This window comes from Leptosomus discolor, chromosome 6 (assembly GCF_034619465.1).
Source record: "Leptosomus discolor isolate bLepDis1 chromosome 6, bLepDis1.hap2, whole genome shotgun sequence".
Taxonomy (NCBI): Eukaryota; Metazoa; Chordata; class Aves; order Leptosomiformes; family Leptosomidae; genus Leptosomus; species Leptosomus discolor.
The window spans coordinates 41,373,739-41,392,876 of NC_141396.1; positions in this window are offsets into that span (position 1 = coordinate 41,373,739).

Below are 19,138 nucleotides of genomic sequence, written 5' to 3' on the forward strand. Positions count from 1 at the left end.
CACTATGCCTCAGCTGACTGAGATAATCAAGATGTACTTTACTTTAGCAACTGTGTACAAAGTCCAATTAAAAAGCTCGCATTCTTTTCTGACTATGGGCTTAAGGTACGTTAGTCCAGACTATACTCTGCATAGCCAAAATGAGTGTAGCTTTTCACAGAGATTGTGAAATTACCTACACAGCATATTTCAAATGATGTACAGATGAGAGGAACTCTGTGCTCCATCTGTTTTCATGACAAAGGGAATCATACATCTCAGCCTAGAGTCTTTCTGTCCTGACCTGAGTTGACTTCCCAAAATGTTCTGGCAGAATTAGAGCCAAAAGAGGTAGTGGTATGGGTAGACATGCACACAGCAGGTGTTAAAACATTGGCAAATAAAACCGATGCGGAGATTGTGTATTGAGCGCTCGCATTTAATGCAAGAATACAATGAATGTAAGAGGTCATGCATGTAAAAACCATGGAACAGAAGCATTTAACAAGGTGCAAAGAAGGGTCTGCTCACGGGCAACCTCATATCTCAATATGGGGGTAAAATAGAAGATATGAACTGGTGGTGCTTTGAGGAAAAGCATGAGCAGTCTTCATATTTTATGAGTACATTTGCAATTTTACAGGAGGTGTTTGGCACCAAAGAGTTCCAACCACACATTGCCTTGGGTGAGCTGGTCCTTTCCAAATTTTGTGGCTGCTCAAAGACCCTCAAGAGCATCTTGTCTATGTTCTTTGGATTTAACCGGAAAAAAGAAACACGGTATGTAGGAATAAATCTGCAGAGGGCCCTCGATGTCCTTCTGAAAGACAAAGCCTTAGCTGCCCTGTTTCATGGAGCCAGGTGAAACCTGTTGCGAAGTGCACTTGTTTCCTTTCAGATCCGAGTACGTGTGTAAGCAGCACACACCCCAGCGGGGGCAGCAGTACAAAATGTAATCCACTGGTTGCAGGTAAACCTTCCCAGCTACTTTCCTATGCAAAACAGAGTATGGAGTACTTTAATGGTCCTTTGTGGCCAGTCTCTTGTGTTTGTAGCTGCAACACATCAGTGGTATCTTTGTTGGTTTTGTTTTCATCCCTTCACAAAATGCTCAGCAGCTTCTTGAGCTACCTGTATGTTATCAAGCAGAGTGGCCCCAAAGGAGTAGATCTGCAAAGAGAAACATTTGGACCTGAAGACCCTGCATCCACAGCAGGCGCATTTCAGTGGTCTTATTTCAGACTAGCTCCAGTCTTGCCCTGCAGCCTGAATGCCATTAGCTGTCGACTGTGGCAGAGGTTCTCATGGACAGCATCCAGTGAAGCTTATTACCAATTAAGCTGATTACTTCTCCTTCTTCCCATTGTAAGCTTGCAGAACAGTAACTACCAGAGCCATTCTGACACTGAAATGGTGCTATGCTGCCCTCATCCTCTCTTCCCTAGGCTAAACGTACCTGGCTGTTTGCACATTTCTTTGTATATCATGGATTCAAATCCATGTAGCAATAGGACAAGGGGTAACAGTTTTAAACTTAAAAAGGACAGATTCAGACTAGATATAAGGAAGAAATTTTTTACATGGAGGGTGGTGAAACACTGGCACCAGCTGCCCAGAGAGGTGGTAGAAGCCCCATCACTGGAAACATTCAAGGTCAGGTTGGATACAGCTCTGAGCAGCCTCATATAGCTAAAGGTGTCCCTGCTCACTGCAGGGTAGTTGGACTAGATGGCCTTTAAAGGTCCCTTCCAACCCAAACTACTCTATGATTCTATGAAATGGCCTCTGCTTGATCTCTTCTGGACCCTCACCAGCTCATGAATCTTCTCTGAAGTGAGTGCCACAGGCTGTACACAGAGCACATCTTCTTCTTAGCGTGGCACTCCTGCTCAAAGACCCCCAATATAACTTTGCTGGTTTTGTAGCAATAATACATGCTCCATTTTCTGAAGTGTTGTTGCTCAGCAGTATTAGTCCTCGTTCTGTATATGTCCACCAGTTTTTCTTTTCTATGTATAATTTTTTATAAGATTCTTTACTGGACTTCACCTTATCTGATGAGTGGTGAGTGACAAAGAGTAAAACTAGGGGCAATGAGCACAAACTGCAGCCCAGGAGGATCAGGTTGGAGGTGGGAAATCCTTCTTCCCCAGAGCAGGGAGCAGCCCTGGGACAGGTCCTCAGGGAGATGGGAGGTCTCTGTCCTGGGTGGGTCATGTCCTGGCAGGGCCAAGCCATGGCCAGCCTGACCTTATATTGCTGATGGTTGTGTTCCAGTTAGACTAGAAATGTTCAGAGGCTCCTTCCAACCAACACATCTTTGATCGTATAATTTCAGGTCAATTCTTCAGTCTACGAGGAAATTTTGAATTCTAATCCCATTTTCTAGAACATTTTAATTTCCTCCCATACTGGTATTAACCACAAACCATATAAACTTAGTCTCTGTTCGTTTATCCAAATTATATAATGCATGGTTTTGTGTGTGTATATATATACATACACATACATATATAAAGACAATTAGTAGTTTTACCGGGCCTATGGCAGATGTGTGAGATACGGTTGAAAAATCTTGCCAGTTCAATGATGAAAACCAATTTTTGGGTTTCCTCTTTTAAACTGATTGTACCCTCACAGAACTATGATTTCATTTAGACCATTTCATTTCTGAATTTGCAGCAGGGAGTTCAAAGTGGTGCACTGAGAGCTTACGATGCGGGGAGCATGTATAACAGTCTTCCCTATAGACAGGTAAGCTACTTCAAATGGCCACGGTTGCGGTCTTCCCTTTCACTTACATGCTCTGTTCCCATTCGTGCTTGCTTGCATTAGTGTGATGCGATTCCTTTGAATTGATTGTCCTCTCTTCATAAATCGGGCACATAAGTCAGCAGGACCTCCACTTGGAACAACAGTATTTTCTATTCTAAACTCTGTTTTACAAATACTTTCTAATTGGAATAAAGTATTAGATGCTTTCCACTCACCCAGTAGTTTTGTTAGAGTCCATAATCTAACATAGAAAAGCAACAATAATGACTATGTGACCAGTTACTATCTGAAACCTGTAAAATGTAAGTCTCCATGCTGGTTGTAACTTGTCTAGCCATGATGGAAAGCAAGGTGCTAAGCCCTTCTGCCACTCAGACCTAAAGTTTCAAGGTGAATGGTGAGCAATTTACTCTCCATCCCTTGGGAGCTTGGACAATTTTTGTTCTATGGCATAAAGAAAAGTACCAGAAACATGGGGGGGGAAAACTTGTTTCCTCCTTAGGCAAGAAAAGTCAGATTATTCAGAAAGTGGCATGCTTTTTAACTGGAACAATTGCACTGCAGGTGAGGAGGTACGATGCTGACAAATCACCTGATGGCAAGTCCACATGGTGTTGAGCTAAAGCAACCCTCCAGATGTGTCTCATTTTCAAGAACTTGCTTCCAAACACTTTCCTGCTGTTACGAAGCTGAAGGGAAGGCTAGTGCTTGCACGAAGCATAACCACAAACCACAGCAGAGCTGGTTGGAAGGGACCTCTAGAGGTCTCCAGTCCAAACTCCTGCTTGAAGCAGGACAATCCACCAGCATTAGATCAGGGCAACTAAAATTTTGCCTGTTTATTGAAGTCGGTCAAATAGTCTGTAGCATCAGAACCAGCATTTCTTAACAGGGCAGAACTAATTTACTAATTAATTTAAATTAATTTTACTAATTTAATTTACTCATTAAATTGTAGCACATAAGGTTTTACCACATCTTTTAATAAAACTTCTTTCTAGAAGAAAACCTTTTGAGGTTTTGTTTTGTTTCTTTTTTAGTTCCCGAAGAATAGCAATTGCTTTCATGCAATGTATTTTGTTGCATTGCAGCAGTGGCTCTCCTTTGTAAAACCTTCTGTCTCTTCAGATGGGTCCGCCGCTCTACTACATGAAGGACATAAAAGTGCTGACGGCCATCTGGAGTGGTGGCGTGGACTGCCTGGCTGGTCCGCAGGACACTGCCCTCCTGCTCTCCCAGGTCAGGAACCTGATCCACCACAGGGTGATTCCCCAGTGGAACCACCTGGATTTCCTACTGGGGCTCGATGCAGCTGAGGTTTTGTACCAGGAAATCGTTGACATGATGAAGAGGCATCCTTAAAGCTGCTGTTTTGATTTGGTACATTTTTTGCTGATGTGTCTTGTAAGATTAATGCTGTCTTTAAAGGATTTTGAAATTTGTCACTATTTGGATCACCTGAATTAAAGTGGTTGATTAAAATGTTCTGCTTTTAACTAGAGCAGTGACAGGGTGAGAACAGGAGCCTTTATGCTATTCTTTTCTGGCACTTCATTTACTTTCTTCTTCCTTTTTTCCTCCCTTTTTTATTTTTCTCTTTTTTTCCCTCTTTTTTCTTTCTTTTTTTTTCTGTGTTTTTTTTTTTTTTTTTCGTTCATCAGCCATGCTTATTTGCAAAGTGCAGGAAACATAGATGAGAAAGCTGGGTTTTGAGACATTTTATTAAGACTGTTGTCAGAGTGATCCGTTGCCAGAGTGATCTGTTCTCTGAGACACGATAGATCCTGTGTAGCCTTTCTCATGTAGCTAACTTTCTAGTGCCTGCAATTCCCCTGAGACCTGGGGGTCTGGAGCCGCTTGTAACTTAGTTGATTTCTGGCTTCGTCAGAGACACAAAATTCACTATTGCCATCTCAGAGCTGGACCTTTAAAACTACCAACATGGATCAGAAAGAGGTCTAACAGGTCTGTGGTGAAAAACCACAGCAGAAATACATCTCCTTAGAGGCAATACAGTACTAGTGTTTTTGAAATTCAATAAAAATTGTAATTAATCACATTTTTAATGTGGATGTGTGGTGGGTTTTTTTTTTAATTTCTACAGCTGAGAAGGCAAAAAGGGAGATTTGAGAAAGAAATAAATCCTGAAAGGTAATTACAAAGAAGGACAGTCCAGCATGTGATTCTGATACGCAATGTGCAAAACCCAAATAACAAAGCGGCTTAGGGAATGCAAAAAGTGCCTATGTCTTAGGGTTTATCTGAGATGTTTCAGTAATAAGATTGAGTCACTCATTTTGTGTTGTGTATTTTCTGACTAAAGTGCTTTCTTCAAGTCCAGTATGTATACACGTGACCAAGCAGCGCTGCAAAAATCATCCCTGCTAGTGCATCATTTATGCAGCAGACAGGGCATTACAGGTAGCTGCCAACCGTAGAGGGTTCAGTCTACGTTTGGCTGAATATTATTATCAATATCAGTACTTCACAAAGAAAGAAGATGAAGTCTGACTACTTTAAGAAATAAGACTTTTACATATTCATGTCTTTACAGGTTTGGGACAAATTGTGGTAACTATTGTCAGGTTCTGAGCATTTGCTCTGAACAAAACTACAGCAGCATTTCTTTGCACGGGCAAGCATCTGGGAAGATGTTTCTTCATCCCAGGCTCCCTACATACGTGGAAAACAGAGGCTGAACTGTTATACCTGAGTTCACATGAAACAAAATCTGCAGATCCTCTCTAAAAGCCAATTCAGTACATTGACCTTTAGTTAGAAACAGAAGAGAAGTTGGCTGGAATTTCAATGTTTAACATGGCGACTAGTATTTCTCCCATTTTTAGCAATATTTTAGACTAACTGAGGCATGCGGACCAAAAGAAAACAGGTCAGGGAGTTATTCCTTGTCTTAAACAGGTCCATCTCCTTTCTGCCATGAGAAAGAAGCCTGCCTAACCCATGCAGCACCAGGCTGCTCTCTAGCTGCTGATATCACATTGACTGGCTGTTTGAAAACAGCTGATTTTCCTGTGCTGTAGTATAGGAAATGTTTTTAAACCTTCGACACGGAAAGACATCATCCTTCAACCGAGCTGATTTCCCCCAGAACAGGACCTTTTATGACGGATTGCAGGTCTTTGCATGTGTTTCCCCTGAACAAGAGAGAGAAGAGGGTCTGTCATGTTGCGGAAAGCTCCTTGAAGAAGGTTTAGTTCCCTTTTACGGGGACTTGAAAATTCCTTTCTGACTTTTGTTCCAGCCAGTCACTTTTGAAATAGATACAAGCTGTATTATTTTTGTTTCCACATGCAGATCTGGACATTTCATTTACCTTAAGTGGTCAGGAGGTCTCGCTTCTTTCTTCAGTTCAACATGCGCCCATAGACCAACTGAATGGGTGGGAATCCAAGTGGGAAGCCCCATGTGCTGCACCATGGTGCATCTCTTGCACCATGGCATTTACAGAGAAAGTGGTGCTCTCAGAGATGCCATGATGAGTTGATGATTTTTCTTTAGCCGGAAGGAAGAACAGTTATTGTATAACAACATCCTAGTTTCTGCCAGCCAAAATTCTGAAGCTCATCAGAAAAACTTGATAAACATGTTAATGATGTGACTATCAGAAGAATCAGCTTGTTTCAGGGAGGAAGAACCTAGTTGTGAGGCAAAGCAACATTTCAAGGAGAAATTACTTGAAGTCATACACTGACATACTGGCAAATTTTCAGTCCATCATGTTTCCTTTAAAATTTTCTGGAAGACTTGCATCACCTAAAAGCAGCCATGAAAGGCAAAGTAGATTGATGGAGGTGGAGAAAATAATTTTGGGTGGAGAGCAGTCTTTCCAAATGCTGTTTGTGGGTTATTTTGATAACAAAACTTTTTACTAGAACTTGCTCAGTAGAAGTGAATGACAGTGATTCCTCTCTGATGCTGGACGTCCTTGTGCTGGCCTTGCTGACCACTGTAGGTAGCTACTCTTGTGCCAGCTGAAACGCTCATCTTACCCCATAGCATGCCTCCAGCAGAGCAGAGCAAGTTGGTCAGGACTCTTCCTGCAAACAATCTCCCATCCTCCCAAGGCAGCCGTGGAACTATGGAATGCTCCGTGGTGGATATTGCAAGTCTTTACCCACTTGCTTTACCAATCCATGCAAACTTTTGGCATCTGCAACGTCCTTTGGCAGGAAGCTTCATGGCGTGACTCCTAGTGAAAAACACAAGAGCGCGCTATGGCTGTGTCACAGCGGTGGCGCTCTGCATTTGTTCCTCCTGCTTTCTTCATAGGTCCCTTCCTAAGCCTTTCTTCTCTGAAGAACAAAGTCAGCAAGCAGAAATTAAAATTTAATGAAAGTTATTTATTAAGAGAAGCTTGCATTCATTAGTTTCCTGGTATATCACGAAGCCATGTTGGTTGCAGTAAATAATTCATGATTAAATTCCTTTTTTCCCTTCCGTTTTCTTCCTAAATACGTTGCTTCTGCTTCTGCCTCATTCCAAGAAGCCTTCTGTAAAATTGTCTTTTGAGGTAATGCTCTTTACCTAATCAGGTTTTCTAGTTTGAGACAGTCTGTTTCAGTAAATAATTTTTTCTCTTCTAAAAGAATGACTTGTGAATTTTATCGGATGATCAGATTGTCAGATTAGGCAACTGTTTGCTTTTCTATCTTTAAGACATTCTCTAAGCATCTATCTGTGGTACAAATTCTTGCTTAAATTAGTCCTGTTTAAAGACTTCTTTTTTAAAATTCTCTTTCTGGTTCTGCAGAAAAAATTCACCCAAAGCAAAAAAAATGCAGCTTCACTTGGTATTTTGCCATAGGTCCAAAAGGGCTTTTCCCTGATTCATTGTCTCCTTTGTTGTACCTAAACATTTTCTTTCTCTTTTAAAACCCTGAAACAAAACTGTGACCCAAATCCTGGCTGAAATGAAAATAAATCATCTCCCAGCAGCAGGAGACATTTGCAGATGAGACACGTGGCACATGGCTGGACGCAGGAGGTGTATATGTATAAAATCTGTGGTGTATTGAATCATGGACTCAGGCTGTGGGAAAGCTGAGACCACTTTATTTAGCAAGCACACTTATTTATACCCAGTTCCCCTTCCTTTCAGTCCTTCCAGGGATTTCCACAGCTCTGTATGCATTGTTCTTTGTCTTGGCCAGGCGATCATCACAAGCCGTTCACGCCTCCACCTCGCAGGTTTTTTTTTTTTCTCTTGTTACTTCAGTGGATTGCTATTCCCACGGTTTGTTTGCTATCAAGGCCTCACTGCTAGCCCAAGGGCTGCGTAGTGCCAATAAGCTGATGTCCTTGAGCTCATCACTCCCCACAGAAATCCTTCCCCAGGGGCAGGAGCTCTGCAGAAGGGACTGGAGTCCCCAGGCACAGCCCCTCAGCTGGGAGTAGGGGATGCCCTGACTTGCCCAGACACGTATTGTCCCCTACCTCTGCTCCCAGTGGGGTTTACTTGGTGGATACCCCGGGGGGCTGGGAAACACCATGCAGACCAGAAATCATAAATGCACTAATTACCAGCCTGGAGTGATTTTTCTATGCACTGATGCTGTTTTCCATCAGTGCTTTTACCTGGATGCCTCCCAGCAGTCAGATGGTCCCGTTTCAGCTAGATGGGTCTATGGCTGCCCTGACCCAGGGCTGGACTACAGACCCTAAGACCTCTTCCTACCACCGCTGCAGTGACTGGCTGCGTGACACCCTGAAGGCTGCCACCCTATTCCTCCCCAGCTGCCCAGTCTGGTCTGTTGTACCTTGCTGGGACCACTGGGATGGCACCCAGGTCCTCAATGCACATCAGTACTGCGATGAGGCCATCACCACTCTGTGGGAGAAGCAGCCCTTTATTGCATGCCATCACCACTCTGTGGGAGAAGAAGCCCTTTATTGCGTGCTGTTTAGGTGGGAAAGGGTAATTGAAGCTGACAAGGCTGCATGCCAGACTCCACCACCTACTGAGTCAGCAGATTGCTTCCTTAAATAAAAGGTTGTCAAGCAGGATTTTGCCACAGGGCTCACGGTCTCCTGGAAGAGCAAGTCTCACCTGGCTGGCTGGAGGAGGAGGCAAGCTGCTGCTGCACCAGCTGAAATCCTGAGGTCCCCAGGGGAACAGTGGAGGGTTGTGAAGGGCTCTGAAGGCAGATGAAGAGAGCCACAGGTGTCACAAGAGGGACAGTCTCAGCACTAATCTGTTGTCAATGCCAGCAGATGGGGTGGTTGGGGTGATCTTGGTCTAATTCTCCTGACCCCACAGGTCTCGCTTTCTCTGTGCCTAGCAAGGGGAAGTTGGATGGATGCTTCCCAGCGCCTGGAGGTGCTCCATGAGCTTGTGTCCTTGCGTTGTTCTTTGTCATTTGCTTCCCCATCAGTCAACCCGGAGGACAGGTCACGCTAACCCGATCACCAAAGAACACCCATCTTGGTCTTGACTCACAAGGGCTGCCACTTGTTCCACCCTACGATGCCTCTGGCAAAGGTTTGGGAAAGCAGTGGTCTGCTTCTATGTTAAACACCATGTCACGTCCCCAGACCCTGCCCAGGTTGTCCTCTTGGCATCTCCTCAGGGAGCGGAAGCAATACTACTTCTTTCTGTCCTTATCCAGAAGCCACAAGCTCTGAACTGACCCATATGCAGGGGGTTAAGACAAGCTGTGAAATCTTACACAAAAGCTCCCCTGCAAATAACAAAACCACAACTGCTGTGGAAATATTTTCCCAAAACAAAAGTGTTCGTGTCATCAAGCACAGTGAGGATTGGAGGGAAATTGCAATCGATATTGATTGTAGATCATTTTCTATCTGCTCTGTATTAATGATGGATTGGGTTTTGCTCATTTCAGCAGTAAATTAATCAACCTAGAGGTTTAATAGTGCACAGGTTAAGAACTCCTCAGTCCCCTCAATCTGCCCCCTAACTAGTAACTCACAACATGAATCTATAGTAATCTGTTGTAAGGCCAATATACTCCCAGGTATTATTTTTACCTCTTCATCTGGATCATGAGCTGCCCACTGTTTTTGACAGATGTCCATACATTTGGTGATCAGGACCCATGTGGGAGGAAATACACCCTCGCCTTATTTTTTTAATTCTAAATAATTAAAGAGGTCAAACCATAGTACAGGTGAAAGCCCAAAATGGGCGTGTGAATAGAAACTGGCCATTTTCAAGTTTGGGCTGGAAATCCCAGCTCCTGTCTCAAAAGGCAGGTCCTGCTTCAGGGTCTGTAGGAGCAGGGGGACAAAAAGTCTCTGGGCTGGTGTTTTGGGTGGAGCTCAGCAGGTTTATAGTTGGGTTTGACCTGACACCAGTGACAGCTGGACCTACTGGTCCTTGGCTCCTGAGCTTCTCTAATTTGGTGCAGCAAATTCATTCTTTGTGAAAGATCCCAATTTGGGAAGGAATATAAAAGCGTGGTTAGGACTTTCTTGGAGTTCTCATCATTTTGTGGATGAAATAACATGAGCCTGACTTCATTTCACTTGAAAGAGGAACCTGCAGTGTGTTATTTGAAGGTGCAGTCTTAAGTATATATGTGATTCATCCTTATTAGCGTCAGCAACAGCCTCCAATCCTGCATACCAAGTTCTTGCTCTTATCAACCTTTTATTAGGCAATCTGTTGACAGATTGACTTTGACTGATGCTCTCTGAAGTGAATTCTTCTTTCACTATTCAAATAAAAGTCAGGGTTGGTATACCTTTGCAAACACTGAACTGCATGCTCTAAATTAAGCACAGTGTCTTGCAGAGATCCATGATGCAGCTGCTGCTGCTGGTGGTGGTGGCATCACCAGATGTCTTACGGCAATTGATGCTTTGAGACCAGCTTTCTGGTCCCACTAGCTGCTTGGCTGACGTCAGTTTGGGTCAGAGAGCAACGCTTTATCCTTTAAACATATTTTTCTCTCTGTCAAATGCAGAGGTTGCAAATTAATCTCACTGAGTCTTAACCCACTCAGACTGTCAGAATGTTTACTTTCTTTGGATTGGAGGTCCTAAAACCTCCTGCTTTTTGGATCACTGTGTGAATCTTTTACCATGGGCAGAGGCTTTCAGACAGAATCATGCACAGCTCTACAGGCAAACAACTATATTATCTACTGGCGAGCACATGTAATAAATAGATGGGGCTAGTGTGCTGTTAGCTGAGCACAAATATGTTCGCCACACCCGATGCAGGCACTGATGAGTGGGTCTGCTGGCTGGGCAATTATCAGTGAGGTGGGGAGATGCTGGTACCTGTTCCGTAGAAACCTTTGATCTCCCTGACTTGCTGTTTCTGGTTGTCCACCTCTTTACTCAAGTTTTGATGCCAAGGTTTTTCTCCTGAGTCCTGGTGTTGTTGACAAGGTAGAAATAGCTCAGTTCTGGTCACTGGGTGACACCAAGAGGGACTCCGTGTTGATCCAAGTCATCTTCTTGGTGTCAGCTTCATCCATTCAAATTGCAATACTATGCCATTCCCACCCCTGGCACAAAAGGTGGAGCTCTCAAACCTTTGCCTGCACTGCTTGTCAAGGTGAAAGGCATACAGAGGACTCATCCATGCCTGGTGTTGGGCTACTCTTCTGCTACAGGCCAACAGATTAATGGCTCTGGCAATTGCAGGACTTATCTCTGGATAGTCCCATTGGTAAGGTAGAATCAAGAAAACGAGATGCTCTTCTACCATTTTTGGTGGGCTCTGGCAACATGTCTCACTAGCTTCTGGTTGGTGACATTATTCAAGGTCTCCTGTTTGCACTTAATTATTGAACATCATTTAGCTGAAGCTTCTTTCTCCATTTTTTAATGCTGGATTTGTGCCAAGTTTACACATACTCTTGCGTCTATTTCTGTGCATGTGTCCATATGCATAGTCAAAGAAGGAGAAACACCTTCTGCAGGTACTCCTCTGCAGACGTTGTGAGGTTAGGCAGCCAGGTAGCTCTGGTCCATGTTAGCCATGCTGGATGTGTACAGGCTGCTTTCAGGCAACCAGCCTTGTTAGCTGTCCCCAGAGTCCAAAACAAAATTGCAGCACTAGAAAATCCTGCCCTGTTTAATGCTGCACATATATAGGCAAAAAAAAAAAAATATATTTGTTGCAGAGGGCCATTAGTGAGTTAACCCCTCCAGGGTAAACAGAGTTGCTGGAGTTTGTTCTTCTTGTCTTGATGGTTTTTTTCATTTAAACACTAAGAAGTTAAATGGGATGAACAAGAAAAGCTTGGCAAGAAACAGTGTGACTGAAGAGGGGTAGCCAGGTGGATTTATGAGGTGAGGAAGTGCTCAGCCCCTCCAATCTCGCTTGCACATTTTATCAGCAGAAAATCACCAGGTTTTGAACTTTGCTTGGTGCAGTGAGGAGGCTGTGGTGAGTACCATCTCCTACTACTTCAACCTTTGCCAGCTGTGCCCAGCTCAGAGCCCCCCTGGCCAGATGTGGCCTCTTTCCATTTCATCCCCTGCCTCCTCCCTCACTCATCCCGCTCTCCCCACTCACATGCCACTGGGTGCTCCTGCTTGGCTGGCTTCAGCTGGAGCTGCAGGATGCTGTCGAACACCCAGTGCTGGGTAGAGGGCCACATATGGGGCTGCAGCTGGCATGGTTTGGGATGGAAACACCCATGCCACATTGCAGCATCAGGCATTAGTGGCACTGCCAGCAGTGCCGGAGCTGTATGGCGTTTGCTTGTGCCTCTGACACATTCACCGTCCTGCTCACACCCCAGGCACTGCAGAGAGGTGAGATGTGGCTGCTGCTGGTGGCCCTGTGTCTGGCCCAGGGCCTGTGTGATCATGTCCCATGCACTGGAGCGAGCCATGACAACTCCAAGAAGTTCATGAACATCATAAGTGCTGGGGGCATCCAGACTTCTCCATGAAGTGTGCTCAAAGATCTCCCCAGGTAACCAGTCAGGCTCTCCCCATCCCTTACCCTGATGTCTGCACACATTGGGGGCCAGGGGGATCTGGGCACATTTCCCTGGGCTGCACTGGGCTGTCACAGGTCACTGCATTGTTCCTTTGTCACTTGTGTTACTCCCTTGCCCTTGTCTGCAAGAGGAACAGTTTGGCCTCTCGGGTGTCCCCAGGGCTCCAGGCACCCTCTGTGGGTTTCAGAGTGGCTCTTTCACAATGGGAACCTCTTCAGGTCTTCTAGAGATGGTCAGATGTTCCGTGTCTTGTCACTCCATAGGTGGAAAGGACTTTTGAGGGGGCATGCAGCATCTCTGCTCATTGCTTGCTCCCCACTGTCTCTCCAGACCCCAGAGTGCTGCAGCTTCATTTTGTTCAGATCCTGCATCTCAAACAGGGGATCTGGGATGTGAGGAGGGGATTCATGCGCTTGGGGCCACGTGGCAGTTGCTTGCAGGACCTCTACAGTCTCCTGTGGGTTTTTTGCAGGTTTCATAGCATTTTCAAATATGCCACAGCTGGCTGAGAAAATCAAAATGTTCTTTGTGGTGGGTCCTGCCTACAGTTTACATACAGGTAAAGTTCTGGTATTAAGTCTTTTCTATCTTTCTGATGCAATAATTAAGCTAAGTTTTGTATTCTGTTTTTCATGTCCAAATTAGTTACACAGTTAACAACTGACAGCCAAAATCAGGAAGTGGAGTTGCTTGTGCCGTTGCAGCAAACATCCCCCTGAGGTCCCATCCCACCACTGCATTGGTGCTGCCAGGATCCACTGGGAAATGGGGAGGCATCCAGTGAGGTGGGGTTTGATGTGGCAAGCTCTCCCTGCTCCAGGGGACAGGAAAACCCACCAGTCCTCCTCAGATGCCAGGCTGGCTGGTTCCCTGGTGCAACTGCCGCCCTGCCAAGCTGACCTCCAGCTCTGTGGGCACCTACATATCATCCCCAGTAATGCCTATGGAAGTGGTCATGGAAAAAGCTGAGACCACTGCTGCAAGAGTACATGACAGGCCATTGCCAATCATAAAGTAAATGAAGAGTAATGGAAAAAGCTAATGTTTTCAGCTGAATTTGGCCAACATCCACATGCTTCTTCCTCCAAGGTGAAGACATTTCAGCATAAACAGCTGGGGACAGAGCAAACCAGCAAGACTCTAATTTGGAAGTACAGGTGGCTAATAAAGGGGGAAACCAGGAGGACAGTCCTTGACTGACAGAAGTTACACCAGGTCCACATGAATAAATCCTCATTGGATTGTCCCTTCCTTCAGAGACTAAGACCATTAATTTAATTGTAATTCAAGCATAGTCTGAATGGTCACGGTGGGTATCTTGAGACTGGGAGAGTGGATGCACCTTGCATTTCTTGCTGGTTACGAAGAGTTCAACCATGATTCGTCACCTCCTTGGCCAGCAGACACAGTCACACTGCCCCAGGGATGTCTGAAAAGCTGCACAGTGCTGGCAGCTCTCAGAAGATCTAATGGGCTAATTTTCCAAACAATGCCCAAGAGAAACTCACCACCCAACCAGGTGACTTGCACTCTGTCAGTCCATTGTAAGCAGTGGGGTTGTCCACAGAGTACTGCAGGACAGTGGATGACTCCTTCTCCCTCCTGCTGTGATAGAAACAAGATATGTTCACAGACAGCCAAAGTGACCACAGCCCGAGCATCCCTCATCTTCTTTGTCTGAACCCCCAACTGGGCCAGCTGTCCCACTGCTTTGCTGTCCCACTGTGGGTCCCAAGGGATGGGCAGCTGCAAACGCTAGCTCAGACATCAGGGTTGTGCTAGGGCAGAGACCCTGTGGCTGCACTTTTTGCATGGTGGGGCTGTTTTAAGGGATTACCCATATGAGGTTAACCTTTTACCTCTGCCTTGCAGACTGCCAAAACTGGGGAGTTTGAGCAATTTGACTATGAAGAGAAGAGCAAGGAAAAGTACAACCAGGTAAGCAAGGGGTGCCTCTTGCTTGTGAGGATGGAAGGATGACTTGGTTGTGCTAAGAGGAGAAGAGGATCAGGATGGCCAAGACCAGGACGAAGGCGTCCTATGCATCCTGCATCCATGTGTCTTGTAATTCCCTCGGTGTCTGGGGCCTCCATGAACACTCAGCCATTTGGTCCCTTTTTAGCTAACTGGTGCCAACCCAACATTTTGGGAGTTTTTCTGCCCCTGGTGGGATGAGTCCCACAGGGATCTTGCAGGGCACATTTGCCCCACGTCACATTTGTTTATGTTTTCTAAATGTATGTCCCAGGAGGTGAATACCCTGGGACTCTCATCAACTCTGATGGCTAAAATCCAGCAGATGATACCTTTCTATTTCACCTTCCTTTGAATAACCTGATGATTTTTCTCCCCAGGCTTTGCTGGCCTTTTACAGGATAGAAGACATGATGGTGCCAGCCACGCTGTGGAGGGGTGGGGAGGACTAGGCGACCTCTACTGCAGAGACCCAGCGCCTGCTCCCCTGCGTTATCAACCTTATTCATCATGCCCGCTTCCCTGATGGGATCCTCTGGGATCACATCTGGGACCTGGACGCCCCTCAGCGCATGTACAGACAGATGGTCGCTCTGATGGAATGAAATCCATGAACAGTCCACGTGCTGCCCTGGGATGGAGGAGCCACCTGTTCCCACATCCGGGCTTGTGTACCAGGGTGATCACCCTGTTCTCTCCTCCCTAGAAACCTCTCCTGTCATGCCATTTCACACTGATTTAGTGAACTAACACAGTCTTGTGATTTCTCTCTGCCTTCTGTGACTACAGAGTGCCCTGGTGTTTTGCCTTGCAAGCTTCTTCCTGGCGCACAGTAATATTTCTTTCCTTTGTTTTTCAGAACTATTTAAGTAATAAATTCCCATGCTGAAGCCCAGTCTGACTCTTCCCTTGGTAGGCATGTCTCATAAAAGGGTAACAAGTTTGATATGTGGCTGAGGGAAAGCCCTCCCATTGAACCAGACCACGGTTTATGTCTAAGAACACAGAGAATACCTCCCGTTGCATCAGGAGGTTCAGAGAGGACCCATTTACTCTCCAAACTCCTTCAGAGTGTACAGCGAGATCCAATCCTAGTCCCAGACTTTGTCAACAGTTTATGACTAAGGATACAGAAAAATGAAAGGGGTGTTACATTAAGGATAGGAGCTGGTTATGTGATGAAAATCTCATCCGGTCACAAGGGTCAGAGTGGACCTCCTTGTTCCCTAACTTCCTTCTCAGAGAGCAGCCTATGTGTGGCTAGATCCCCTAGTCCCAGACCTGGTCACTGGTTTGTGTCTAAAGGTGTATGTAGTGTTGGTTTATAACGTCCAGAATCCTTTTTGTTCTTATTAATCTTACCCCAGAACCCTCAAAGGATTTTCACAAGCCCCATATTAGAGACGTTTGTCTGTCAGAGCCCTTGCAGGGACTTTCACTGAAATGGTTTCGCAAAGTTGCAAATACTGGTAATTTATTAAGGCGACAGATGTAACAAGTTCAGAATTGCCACTGATAAATGCACTATCTCACACAAATATAAATGTCTTCCCAAAATATTAATGTAGATCTCTATTGACTACCATTAACCATATATGCACTATAACAAGTAAGCACTACAATATGCAAGAACAGATTAAGTAAGCACTATAACTGATTATCGCAATTCTCACTAAGAAGTCATCCCTGCTTGGGGAGGAGAGAAGTCCAGGCCTGTTAACCCATCTAGTAGTCAGAGTTCTGGCCCTCAAAAAAGAGGATTATAAAGACTAATTTTATATCTATTGACAAGGTGGGACTGAGTCATATTTGGTGTGCTGATTGGCTCCTAGCAGGCTGACAGTGCTATTAACTGAGAGAGGGGTGAAGGAAAGCCAGCACTCGCTACAGATGTGTACTCCTTCTCTGGTATTGTTGGTACAACCCCTGGCAATCAGGCCCCGTTTCTGGCTTTGTTGATACAACCTCTGGCTATAAGACCTTCACCTCATTCCAGCAGTCATAGTAATTGGCCAGGTCGTAAAACTTCCAACATCTGTGCAGTGTCTTGGCTGGACAAGCAAAATGCTCATCCTTCCGCCCCTGCCTGCATTCTGTCCCAGGCTGGTACAAGATAGGCACACCCGTTGGCATGCATTTCTGTTACACGGCAAACTGGGCAGTTTTCCCACAGGGCATCACTGAGGTTGTGCTGCAGGGTGGCAGAGGATCCCAGCTCTGGGCATTATCAGCCCCTTGCTGTGCACCCCTCTGTAACATTGCAAGGGGCAGGCAGGGCTCTTCTAACCTGCATCACACCACCACATGACATCACGCCAACCACATCCTTGCAGTGGCATGGTCACGCATGATGACGCTCTGCAGAGCACCTTGTCCAGGGCCAGTGACTCCTTGGCTGGTTGTGGCCACATGCAGTTTGGTTTCCCTCCCAGTGAATCCATTCATCACCATTGACAGGGGAGGAAGTAGGGGGAAGAAAGTGGGAGCAGAATGTGTGCTCATAAAACAAACCTTTACTTTCATAGGAGCAGCCCACAGAAGCTGGGGTAAGACAGATAGGCAGCTCAGCTCATAGATCACTCAAGTCTGAAGTTTCATCCTGCACCTTTGCTTTTCAGCCTGCTTAATCAGATGGAGACCAGTCAGACCACACAGGAACACACCTGGGGCAAACATTTCTTCCCTGGGAAATACCTGGATTTGGGATTATACCTCTGTCTTTTCACCACTACCACCAGCTTGGCTCCTGTGGCCTTAACACAGGAGGCTCAAGCAGAGACTCTGAACTGATGGAACCTCAGCTGTTCCTCCCACAGCACGCCCTACTTCTGGGGCTGAAGGGGTACCAAGGAGATGGGACAATGGAGCAAGAAGGCAGGGAGAGGCTGGCAACATGCCTCCCATCCATCTCCCGCAAAACCCAGTGCCCCTGTGCTGCTTGCTATGTCAGCAAAGCCACTTTGTCCCCATGCTTACAGGGGTCACAAGGGACATTTCTGGGCTGTTTACCTACAGCATGAGCTCAGACTACATCATCACACCTCTTGTCCCATCTCTGCATGGGCACCCAGTGTGCAGTGTTGGAGGGATGGGCAGGCAGGTTGGGAATGTCTCACCAAAATCAATAATGCTTTGCGGGAGGGTTCCTAGCCCCAAGCCCTATGAATATCTGTTTTCAACCCCTACCTTTTGTTCACAGTACTCTTTCCATGCATCTTAAACTTAGATACACTTCACAGGTAAGCATCACACATCTCTTTGAGGTATGCATGGATGGACAGATGAATGGATAGATAGATAGACTGACAGACAAATAGATAGGTGGATAGATAGAATAAATAAGTAGGTGGATGAATGGATGGATGGATGGATGGATGGATGGATAGATAGAATAAATAAGTAGGTGGATGGATGGATGGATGGATGGATGGATGGATGGATGGATGGATGGATGGATGGATAGACAGAATAAACAGGTAGATAGAGAGATAGATATTCTCAAACATACATGCTAAGAACAGAGCGTTATTCTTAGATAACACCATGGGCCATGTTAAATTCAACTTCCTAGAAAACACAGCTGTGTTTTCGCCATAAGGTGTACCCCAGGAGGTGACATGGGTGAGTTATCTCCCAGGAAAGAGCTAGCCTAACAGCAAAGCCCAGAAGTTTCCCTTTCACCACCTGTCAGCACCTCTGGATTCATTCTACTGGGAGGAGCATTTCTCTCCTGCAGTCAGTGCTTGCCCGCTCCAGCCTTTCCAGGGCCACAGACAAGGTTGCTGTAGTAAAATTTTGCACTTGCAATGCTCTGAGCCAGCAAAAGCTGAAAAAAAACCCCACAAACCAAAAAAAAAAAAACAAACAAAAAACCCAAACCAGGGTCTCCTGCACATTTTACCCTGGAAATGGGGTGCAAACACAATCATGGTGATGCCCACCAAGCAAAGGGTTGGAGTTTGGCTGTGACACAGGAGTTTATTGCAATCTCTCATCACAGAGGGCAGACATTAAATCAGTGTGGAACAGGGTGATAGGAGACATTTTTAAGAAGGGAAGGGCAGAGTGGCAGTCCTCACACAAAACCCATGCCCCCAGGCACATGGGAATGTGTGACTCTTCCATCCTGGGGCAGGATGTGGACCGTTCACGGATTTTGCTCCATCGGAGCAATCATCTGCCTGTACATGCGCTGAGGGGCATCCCGACCCCAGTGGTGGTCAAAGAGGTTCCAGTCAGGGAAGTGCTCATGACGAACAAGGTTGGTGATGCTGGGGAGCAGGCACTGGGTCTCCAGAGGTGGATTCACCCAGTCCTCCCCATTGCTCCACAAGGCGGTCAGCACCATCATGTCTTCTATCCTGTACAAGGGCAGGGTGGCCTGGGAGAGTGGAAATGCTATGGTTATTCGCAGGCTCTGACACTAATAGCACTAATGGATGGGGTATGCTGCCCCTGGCATCCCA